This window comes from Onychostoma macrolepis, chromosome 16, assembly GCF_012432095.1.
Source record: "Onychostoma macrolepis isolate SWU-2019 chromosome 16, ASM1243209v1, whole genome shotgun sequence".
NCBI classification, from domain to species: domain Eukaryota; kingdom Metazoa; phylum Chordata; class Actinopteri; order Cypriniformes; family Cyprinidae; genus Onychostoma; species Onychostoma macrolepis.
Window position 1 is genome coordinate 5,881,880 of NC_081170.1, and position 11,029 is coordinate 5,892,908.

An 11,029-nucleotide genomic window follows, 5' to 3' on the forward strand; every position below is an offset into this window, starting at 1 on the left:
GCGTCCATCTTTTTTTTCCAAAATCTGTAGGCTACTGGATTAATTCATGTGTTAATTCATTCCCAGCTCCAACATCTGACCTCTGAGGTAAACAAAACACAGCATGAGATTCAAAGAAAAGTAATGCATTATGGGAAATGAAGTGTTTTATCTGTAAGAACTATAAACCTTGCAGACTTTTAAAACTTTTTTCTAAACTTTTAAGCAAAGCTTTGTTAAGCCAACATGCAACATGCATCATCTTGACACACTTCGCTTTTCTAGATAAAATTACAGTTAAATAAATTTCTACAGAGCCTTGCACATGTAAAATAATAATAATTAAAATATATAATTAATGATTTCCAACAAGAATGTCAAATTTGGACTCATCTGACCATAGAACATTTTTCCACTTTGAAACAGTCCATTTTAAATGAGCCTTGGCCCACAGGACACGACGGCGCTTCTGGACCATTTTCACATATGGCTTCCTCTTTGCATGATAGAGCTTTAGTTGGCATCTGCAGATGGCACGGCGGATTGTGTTTACAGACAGTGGTTTCTGGAAGTATTCCTGGGCCCATTTAGTAATGTAAATGACACAATCATGCCGATGAGTGATGCAGTGTCGTCTGAGGGCCTAAAGACCATGGGTATCCGACAAAGGTCTTCTGTCTTGTCCCTTACGCACAGAGATTTCTCCAGGTTCTCTTAATCTTTTGATGATGTTATGCACTGTAGATGATGAGATTTGCAAAGCCTTTGAAATTTGACATTGAGGAATGTTGTTTTTAAAGTATTCCACAATCTTTTTACACACTTTTTCACAGATTGGAGAGCCTCTGCCCATCTTTACTTCTGAGAGATTCTGCCTCTCTAAGACATCCCTTTTATGTTACAGACCTGATGTCAATTAACTTAATTAGTTGCTAGATGTTCTCCCAGCTGAAACTTTTCAAAATTTCTTGCTTTTTCAGCCCTTTGTTGCCCCCGTGCCAACTTTTTTGAATTTTGAAATTTGAAATCATTTAGTGGATAAAAGTATAAAATTTCTCCATTTAAACATTTGCTATGTTATCTATGTTCTATTGTGAATAAAATATTGGGTCATGTGATTTGAAAGCCTTATAGTTTTCATTTTATTCAAATTTAAAAAACGTTCCAACATTTCCGGAATTCGGGTTGTATATTGTTTTGTGCAACCTACTGACAAAATGTCTTGTTTAATCATGCTGTGTCTGATTAGGACATATAAAAGTGCAACATAACACAAGCACATGTAAAATCCTTGAACTTCTTTTTGTATAACTCTGCTCTAATATTAAAGTACGGCTACACGTGGTTGTTTGGCAAGACATATTTGATGGGCGCACAATGCTTCTCCATTAATGTACCTGCTGTTCCAATGCTGCAATTTCATTTTCATTTTCCCCAGCAGCCAGTTGAGGAAATGGTGAAGCTCCACTCAAGGGCCCCACTCGCCCCCCTCAGCCCCACAGACGGCCCAAACCAGAAGTGTTCCACTCTGTTAGGGCTCTTAATGTAAATTCCATTTCAGTGGCTATTATCCCTGCTTATTTTCCAGAGCTTTCCTTTAGTACTACATGCATCGGGCCTGTGGCACTCACTGGCAGACACGGCCCTTATCCAGCAGCAGCACTACCCCAGGGAACCCTGCAAACTGCTTATTCAACAACTGCTCGCCATAAAGATGCGTAATGACATTTTAGAGGCAAAAAGGCCTGTGTGGTTTTTAATTCATATTTAATGGTCGTCAGGCTAAATAGGTCCACTGCCCTAAATGAGGACTCTCTCTCTCTCTCTCTCTCTCTCTCACTTAGGTCTGATGCTGTGAAAACTGTATACTTTTTTTCTAAATGAATTGCTGAACCCAGCTGCTCTTGTTTTTTATGTCAGGGCAAAACAACAAATTAAAAACATGTATAATAATATTTAATATCAACACATTACCAGTGTTTTTTTTGTTTTGTTTTTTTTTAAATAATTGAGATTATTGAATTATGTTTTATTTTTGTATTTTCCATTTTCATTTTAAATTTAGTAAGTTTCAGTGATTTTGTTGTTTGTTTTTTGTAAGTGTGTGTGTGTTTAATGTTTATATAGTTTTTACTCAGTTTTATTTCAGGTATAGTTTTAGTTATTTTAATACATCAAGCTTTGGCATTGCTTTGGATAGCTGAAAAATAATTTTACATTTTTTATATTTTATTTTATTTCAGTTAACATTTATTTTGCTTCAATTTTTATGGTTTTCATTTTAGATAACTATAATGAACATCATTATAAATTCTTCTTCTTTAAATAATTTTTAACAAAAATAATTGTAAAAGTTTTTTTTTTTTCACTGTTTCAACAGCTTTGGAATTTGAAGGTAAGTCTATAATAACAAAGTTCCTTTAAGGCTATTTACTCTTGATAATGATCTCTTCTGAACTTTCTATTTATCTGAGAATCCTGAAAAAATGTACTAAGGGTTTCCACAAAAAATATTAAGCAACACAACTGTTTTTAGCATAAATGTTTATTGAGTAGCAAAATTAGCATATTAGAATCATTTCAGAAGGATCATGTGACACTGAAGACTGGAGTTAATGGTGCTGAAAATTCAGCTTTGCATCACAGGAATAAATTACACTTTAAAATATATTCAAATAGAAAACAGCTATTTTAATTTTAAGAATATTTCACAATATTACTGCGTTTTCTATAGTTTTAATGCAATAAATGTAGCTTTTGTGATCATATGAGACTTCTTTCAAAAACAGAAAAATCTTAGTGACTCCAAATTTTGAACGAAGTGCAAATTTATGACATATATATTTATATAAAAATATATATTTTATATATATATTGTACACACACATATATATGCAGTATACAGAATATATATATATATATTCTGGGATCAAGGCATCCAGAGCCACCACACACAGACGTGTCAAGGTATTTGGCTACAGTTGTCGTATTCCTCTTGTTATACACATACACACACACAGGTGCATCTCAATAAATTAGAATGTCGTGGAAAAGTTCATTTATTTCAGTAATTCAACTCAAATTGTGAAACTCGTGTATTAAATAAATTCAATGCACACAGACTGAAGTAGTTTAAGTCTTTGGTTCTTTTAATTGTGATGATTTTGGCTCACATTTAACAAAAACCCACCAATTCACTATCTCAACAAATTAGAATACGGTGACATGCCAATCAGCTAATCAACTCAAAACACCTGCAAAGGTTTCCTGAGCCTTCAAAACGGTCTCTCAATTTGGATCACTAGGCTACACAATCATGGGGAAGACTGCTGATCTGACAGTTGTCCAGAAGACAATCATTGACACCCTTCACAAGGAGGGTAAGCCACAAACATTCATTGCCAAAGAAGCTGGCTGTTCACAGAGTGCTGTATCCAAGCATGTTAACAGAAAGTTGAGTGGAAGGAAAAAGTGTGGAAGAAAAAGATGCACAACCAACCGAGAGAACCGCAGCCTTATGAGGATTGTCAAGCAAAATCGATTCGAGAATTTGGGTGAACTTCACAAGGAATGGACTGAGGCTGGGGCCAAGGAATCAAGAGCCACCACACACAGACGTGTCGAGGAATTTGGCTACAGTTGTCGTATTCCTCTTTTTAAGCCACTCCTGAACCACAGACAACGTCAGAGGCGTCTTACCTGGGCTAAGGAGAAGAAGAACTGGACTGTTGCCCAGTGGTCCAAAGTCCTCTTTTCAGATGAGAGCAAGTTTTGTATTTCATTTGGAAACCAAGGTCGTAGAGTCTGGAGGAAGGGTGGAGAAGCTTGTAGCCCAAGTTGCTAAAGTCCAGTGTTAAGTTTCCACAGTCTGTGATGATTTGGGGTGCAATGCCATCTGCTGGTGTTGGTCCATTGTGTTTTTTGAAAACCAAAGTCACTGCATCCGTTTACCAAGAAATTTTGGAGCACTTCATGCTTCCTTCTGCTGACCAGCTTTTTAAAGATGCTGATTTCATTTTCCAGCAGGATTTGGCACCTGCCCACACTGCCAAAAGCACCAAAAGTTGGTTAAATGACCATGGTGTTGGTGTGCTTGACTGGCCAGCAAACTCACCAGACCTGAACCCCATAGAGAATCTATGGGGTATCGTCAAGAGGAAAATGAGAAACAAGAGACCAAAAAATGCAGATGAGCTGAAGGCCACTGTCAAAGAAACCTGGGCTTCCATACCACCTCAGCAGTGCCACAAACTGATCACCTCCATGCCACGCCGAATTGAGGCAGTAATTAAAGCAAAAGGAGCCCCTACCGAGTATTGAGTACATATACAGTAAATGAACATACTTTCCAGAAGGCCAACAATTCACTAAAAATGTTTTTTTATTGGTCTTATGAAGTATTCTAATTTGTTGAGATAGTGAATTGGTGGGTTTTTGTTAAATGTGAGCCAAAATCATCACAATTACTACTTCACAACTACTTCAGTCTGTGTGCATTGAATTTATTTAATACACGAGTTTCACAATTTGAGTTGAATTATTGAAATAAATGAACTTTTCCACGACATTCTAATTTATTGAGATAGACCTGTATATATATATATGTAAGGGATAATCAACGGCTAGCTGTGCATTAAACGATTTGAATGCACGACGTGGAGGCGAAGAACCGCCCGATGCGGAGCGGAGGGTGGTTGCCACCGCGAAGTGCATTCAAATCGTTTAATGCACAGCTAGCTGTTGATTATCCCATTTATGCTATGGTCATTTGCCAGCATTCACATATTAAAGATGTTAATAATATTTGTGCTGCAATATTTTACCGGAACAATAAAAATGACGGTAATTTTCGTCTGTATTACTATTTAACTGTAACTGTATGTTACTATGGTTACCAATGTTTATAGGAAGTGCATTAATATAGAACGTGATTAAACTGACCTGGAACTACCTGTGCAGTTCAACGAATTTAATCAACACCTGCCAGCCAATCAGAATCGAGTATTCAGACAGACCATGGCATAAATTAATAAATATATATATATATATATATATATATATATATATGCATATACAATATTCTTATTACCTACTCATTGCCATTAAAGTGAAATTACTGAAGTTACACATAGGAGTCTGATAAAAATTTTCATTTTAGAAGAACTTTTCAAATGGCATTTGGAGGCTTTTGAATCTGAACTCTTCATATGTATGTATATATATATATATATATATATATATATATATATATATACAGAGCTGGGTAGTAACTGATTACATGTAATCTGGATTACGTAATCAGATTCCAAAAATTAAGTACTTGTAATTAGAGTAAGTTACATTTTAAAATACTCGTAATCAGACTACAGTTACTTTTTTATGGATTACATGATTACATATTCACACAATAGCAATAAATTATTCAGAATTCATTGAGTCTCCCTAATTTTTTATAAAATTCCTTTCTAAAATAGCCTACCAGTTATATACATATTATATATGTATACATAGTCCAGTTTTGTGGACATTCACACAAAGATCAGTCATTAGTCAGGTGGCGACAGCATTTGACCACTGGATTTACAAAAATCATTTCAGGTTTAAGAAGGGTTTCAACGTTGCATCAACTACTGATGAACACATTCATTCTTATTTGAATTATTACTCTGTAGGTTTTTTAACCATGTATTATTAATTATAACTAATTAAAATGCACATATTCACGTTATTTCTTAGTTACATATAATGCAGGTATTCCAAAACATTTCGTCATCTAAACCTTATTCACCAAATATATTTGCTTTAAGTACCCCAGAGATTTTAAAATAAATATTTCAATAATTAAGTATCACATTTGCATGTTCACGGTTTCTTTGATGTTGATTAATGATCACATGGCATGCAGGTAAATAAAAATATTTCATCTTTTTTAGTAAGTGTTTTATTTAAAACAAAGACTATAGAAATACAAAGACGGTTCACTCCTATATTTATGAATGGGAGAAACTGCAAAGCGCAATATGGAGGAACAGTCCCACCTTCTAAATGAAAGAGCCAAATTTCCCATAGAAACCTGACTGGACCAGTCAATGCACATGCGCAGTTATAAACACATTATGACTCCGCATGCGCATTGGCTGGTCTAGCCCGAAAAATAAGCTTTTTTTAACGCTATTTGAGCATAAGTAACAACAATCATGGGGCAACTAATTTCAGATTTTTGTTGCTGATTTGACATATGTAATTTAATTGTGAGTTCAGCGAGCAGTTTTTGAGATTTCAGGAGTCCCTCATTCATTAAGATAGGTCTTGTATGAGCTGCCTGGAGACTTTTCTCGAAAGAGAGTTTGTTTTAAAATGATTATTTTCATTTTAATGTTTTATGATTTAATTAATTGTCAGCTTTTCATTAAACTCACAACCCCCCTGCAGTTCCTTTACGAACCCTAGTTTGGGAAACCTAGATGAAATATAATGTTTAATGCACTTCATGTTGTAAATTACAATGAATGGAACAAGTTTTCTTACTCTTTGCATTTTTTACATAATGATGGTACAAGATAATTCTATTTAAATCAATATGATAAATGAGTAAAATCAAAAGTAATCTAAAAGTAATCTGATTATATTACCTAAAATATGTAATGTAACGGATTACGTTACTGACTACATTTTTTGTCATGTAATCTGGAATCAGTAACGGATTACAATTTGTAAGTAATCTACCCAGCTCTGTATATACAGTGCACAGCATAAATGAGTACACCCCATCTGAATAAATATAAAAGATTTATTTTCTTAATGATTACTAATATAATTAATGGAAAGATGGCAAAATTTAACTGTATTAAACATACTTAATAAAAACAATAAAATATATGCCAATATTTTCTGTAAAATAAGTAAATTAGCCAATTTTGTTTAAATGAAGGATTACAGAAATGAATACACCCTAGATTTAATTCAGCAAATGTATAATATTCTAGTACTTAGTATGTCCTCCAGAACTTTAAGTATACTGCTCTGACCCTCTTGGCACTGAGTGTACAAGTTCATGACAAATTTTCACATCTGTCCTCCTTGAATGCTCTGGTCTTTAACGGGGAATTTTGCTCAGCTCGTCTCTACAGAATCCCCCACAGCTGCTCAAGAGCGCTAAGATTGAGTGAAATACATATCCACTGAAGGATTTTCACCTTGGGAGAATGAATATCTTCATTGTCATGCTGAAAAAATGCCCAACAATGCAGGCAATGAGGGGAGGGTAGCATCTTCTGTTTCAAGTTTTTGTATTAAATCACACAGTGATGTGTGAATTCATGACAGCGTTGATAAAGCACAACTCCCTCACACCTTCAGCACTCATTCATCCCTATATAAGAGCTTTACTACCACTGAACGTCACTGTGGGTACCAAGCTCTTATCACTGTACTCCTCCTCTAGCAACACCAGAACATTTTGGATGCTTTTGGATTCTAAATGATTGACTTGGTCTCTTGAGACCAGAGTATGGATTCCCAGAAGTCTATATTTTGTAAATATGGGCCTTGGAAGAGGTTAAATGAGTTTATTTTGCTTTGGCTAATTCTAGTGGTGACAACTACCATGCATGCCACTTCTGCAGGCTGCGTCATACTCTGTGAGATAAAGTGTCACTCTTTCATAGCTTTTGCTGGCTCTGAGACACTTGCATGTTATTTCTCCTGCTCGTTTTCTAGCAAAAATTCACTCATCACTAAATGAAAACTTCAAGTGAAGACCTGATTATTTCAGGAGCCTTGTCAGAAGTCCATTGCTTCTGAATGTCGGTGCTACTTCTGCTATATTTTCACACTTAAAACAATAATTTGGTATTCCTCTTGTAACATTGTCCTCTTTTATGCTAAGAAATAATTCACCTGGCAGTTCTCCCGAGTGGTTCCACTGCTGCCAGCATTAAGTCTGAGTATGATTCAGTGGGCTATATAACACTTTTAATTGTCAGGAAATTACTTGTCTTTAAAAGTTTTGGTTCAATAAACTTACCTGTTGATCTAAAATAGCCTTAAACCTATACAATTTTTATTTTATTTATTTTATTTTATTTAGTAACTTTCAGGAGGGTGTACTCATTTTTGCAATGCAACATTTATCACTTTGATAAGAAAATCTTTGCAGAATAATTTTGACATTCTTCTTTGGTAATTGATCAAGCAGGCTTGATGGAACATTATATCTCCAAAGAACCCTAACATGTCATCTAAGTAAAGAGTAATTGCTGAATTTGTTAAGTTTTAGGGGGGGTGTACTCATTTATGCTGTGCACAGTATATATATATATATTTTTTTTTCTGTTCTGTCTAGCAATGAGAGCCCATGAGAAAAAAAAACGGCAGTAAGTGGGTTAAAAACTTACAGAAATTCAACTTCCAGCCAAACAATCACCATTAAGATGAATGGAAATGATAACAAATAACTTTTCAAAAGTACTATAGACCTACTAGAAGCCCAATGTAGCAGGCACTAAACTTAATAAGAACACAAATGTGTATCAAGAAGATCAAATCTTTGATTTCATATTGACATTAAATATTTGATATACCTTACATGCAAATAATATAAAATCAGTCCTACAAATAATTAGTGCGATTGTGCAAGAAGCACAAAGACCTTCAATAAAAACATGATCATCACCAAACAGCGATGCCTCCTCTCTCTCTCTCCCTCTCCAGACAGGGCTGAGGCGCTGAATGTAAATAAATCTATCAGGGCTAGGAGCTTGAATATCAAGTTACCACTCCTTACAATCAAGAGCCTTTTCATGCCACCCATGAGGGCCATTCTTGTTATGCTAGCACACAAGAGAGGCCCACAAATCATCTCTCCCTCTCTCTCACTCTCTCTCTCTCACACACACACACACACCTTATTATTTTTCCTCATAAATTCCCTTTCAATACCTTGTTGTATCTAATCCTTCTTTCCTTCCATACGCTGACATCTTGTTTGTTTGATTGTGAAGAACAGAAGCAGGGGGATCTGAACGCTGGACGACCTGTGATTGATATCTGCTAGAATCTGGTTTGGGCTCATGTAGCCACTACACAAACATGTTGCGAGTACATCTGAACGATGAGACTATCTCTAGCCATGATCAATGTCAGGCTCGGCCGCTATCGATCTGTCCCTGTTGGCACAGCCGCGCTCTGACCGGGAGCGGAAAATCTGCTTACAAGGGTCAGTGGAGTGTTTAGACAGACAATTGAAGAGGTCAGTAGCTACTAGTAAACACAGTAAAACAGATGGGCTGGAAATGTGCTGCATGTTATAGAACAACATAGCAGTTAAATATGATAAAATACCTGTGCATCACAATGCTTATTTAAAAGAATCATAAGTCAAAGTCCCTTGTAACAAAGACAATAATTTAGCAACTTTAATATAAACATTTAAAAAATGTGAATATACATACTGTTCAAAAGCTTGGTTTTGATTTTTTCATGTTTTTGAAAGTCTCTTCTGCTCACCAAGACTGCATTTATTTGATAAAAAAAATACAGTAATAATATTTAAAAACATATTAATGTTCTCAATTTTAAAATGTTATTTATTCCTGTGATTGAAAGCTGAATTTTTAGCATCATTCCAGTCTTCAGTGTCTTCAGAAATCATTCTAATATGTGACCCTGGACCACAAAACCAGTCTTAAGCGTAAATTTGTTGAAATTGAGATTTATACATCATCTGAAAGCTGAATAAATAAGCTTTCCATTGATGTATGGGTTGTTAGGATCGGACAATATTTGGTCGAGATACAACTATTTGAAAATCTGGAGTCTGAGGGTGCAAAAAAATCAAAATATTGAGAAAATCGCCTTTAAAGTTGTCCAAATGAAGTTCTTAGCAATGCATATTACTAATCAAAAACGACGTTTTGATATACTTACAGTAGTAAATTTACAAAATATCTTCATGGAATATGATCTTTACTTAATATACTAATGATTTTTGGCATAAAAGAAAAATATTTCATTTTGACCCATACTGTGTATTTTTGGCCATTGCTACAAATATACCCCAGTGACTTAAGACTGGTTTTGTGTTCCAGGGTCACATATGGCTTTTTTTTTTTTAATTCAAGTTTCATAGATGAATAGAAAGTTCCAAAAGAACAGCATTTATTTGAAATTGATTTTTTATCTAAATGTTTTTACTGTCACTTTTAATTAATTTAATGTATTCTTATCAAATAGAAGCATTCATTTATTTAAAATATTTTTTTTTTACTGACTCCAAAGGTTTAAATAAGTAATTTAATTAAGTAAATAAATTTCTAACCTATGAACTCAAACATTTCTCATTGAATCTTTTCAAGACCTGAAGCAAACATTGTAGTTGATCCTGATGAGTGACGTAAAAGGCAGATAACTGCTAATTCAGTCAATGACAGTCAATGCTTTTTATCAGAATTAAAGCTTCTCACAAAGACAATTCAAGTGCATTCAGATCACACCCGACTTTCTAAAGTTCTTTCCTGAAACTGCCAGTGATTCATTATCAGCTCAGTGAGTCATATGATGAAAAACACATTTATAGATTTGTTTTTCAGACATTTCTTTTGGAAATACTGCTATAAAGAGTAAGCCTGTGAATCTGATCTCAAAAGTGAACGAGCATGGGCCACTTTTATGGATAAACGAGTGTACCATGACGCTACCCATCTGTGTTATATTCCCACAGGAGATGACATGCAGTGTCTGTGACTGAGAGATCCTTTACACTTTAAACTTATCCTAAGCCTATATAAAATAAATCATATACTTCTGAAAGTTCTTCAAATCATTCTGAAATGTGACATACTATTCCCATATAAAACAAGAAATGTTTAAAACGTTGCTCTTGCTTACTTAGGTATCGAGTCATGCCACACTCCTGAGTGTTTTCCTGAAGGCTCTCGCTCATATTCACAACACACAGCTTTCACTTCCTGTGAGAGAATGAAGAGAGCACAATGTACAGCAGCATTTAAAACTGAAGGCCCGTTTACATCAAGGACAATAAATATAACCA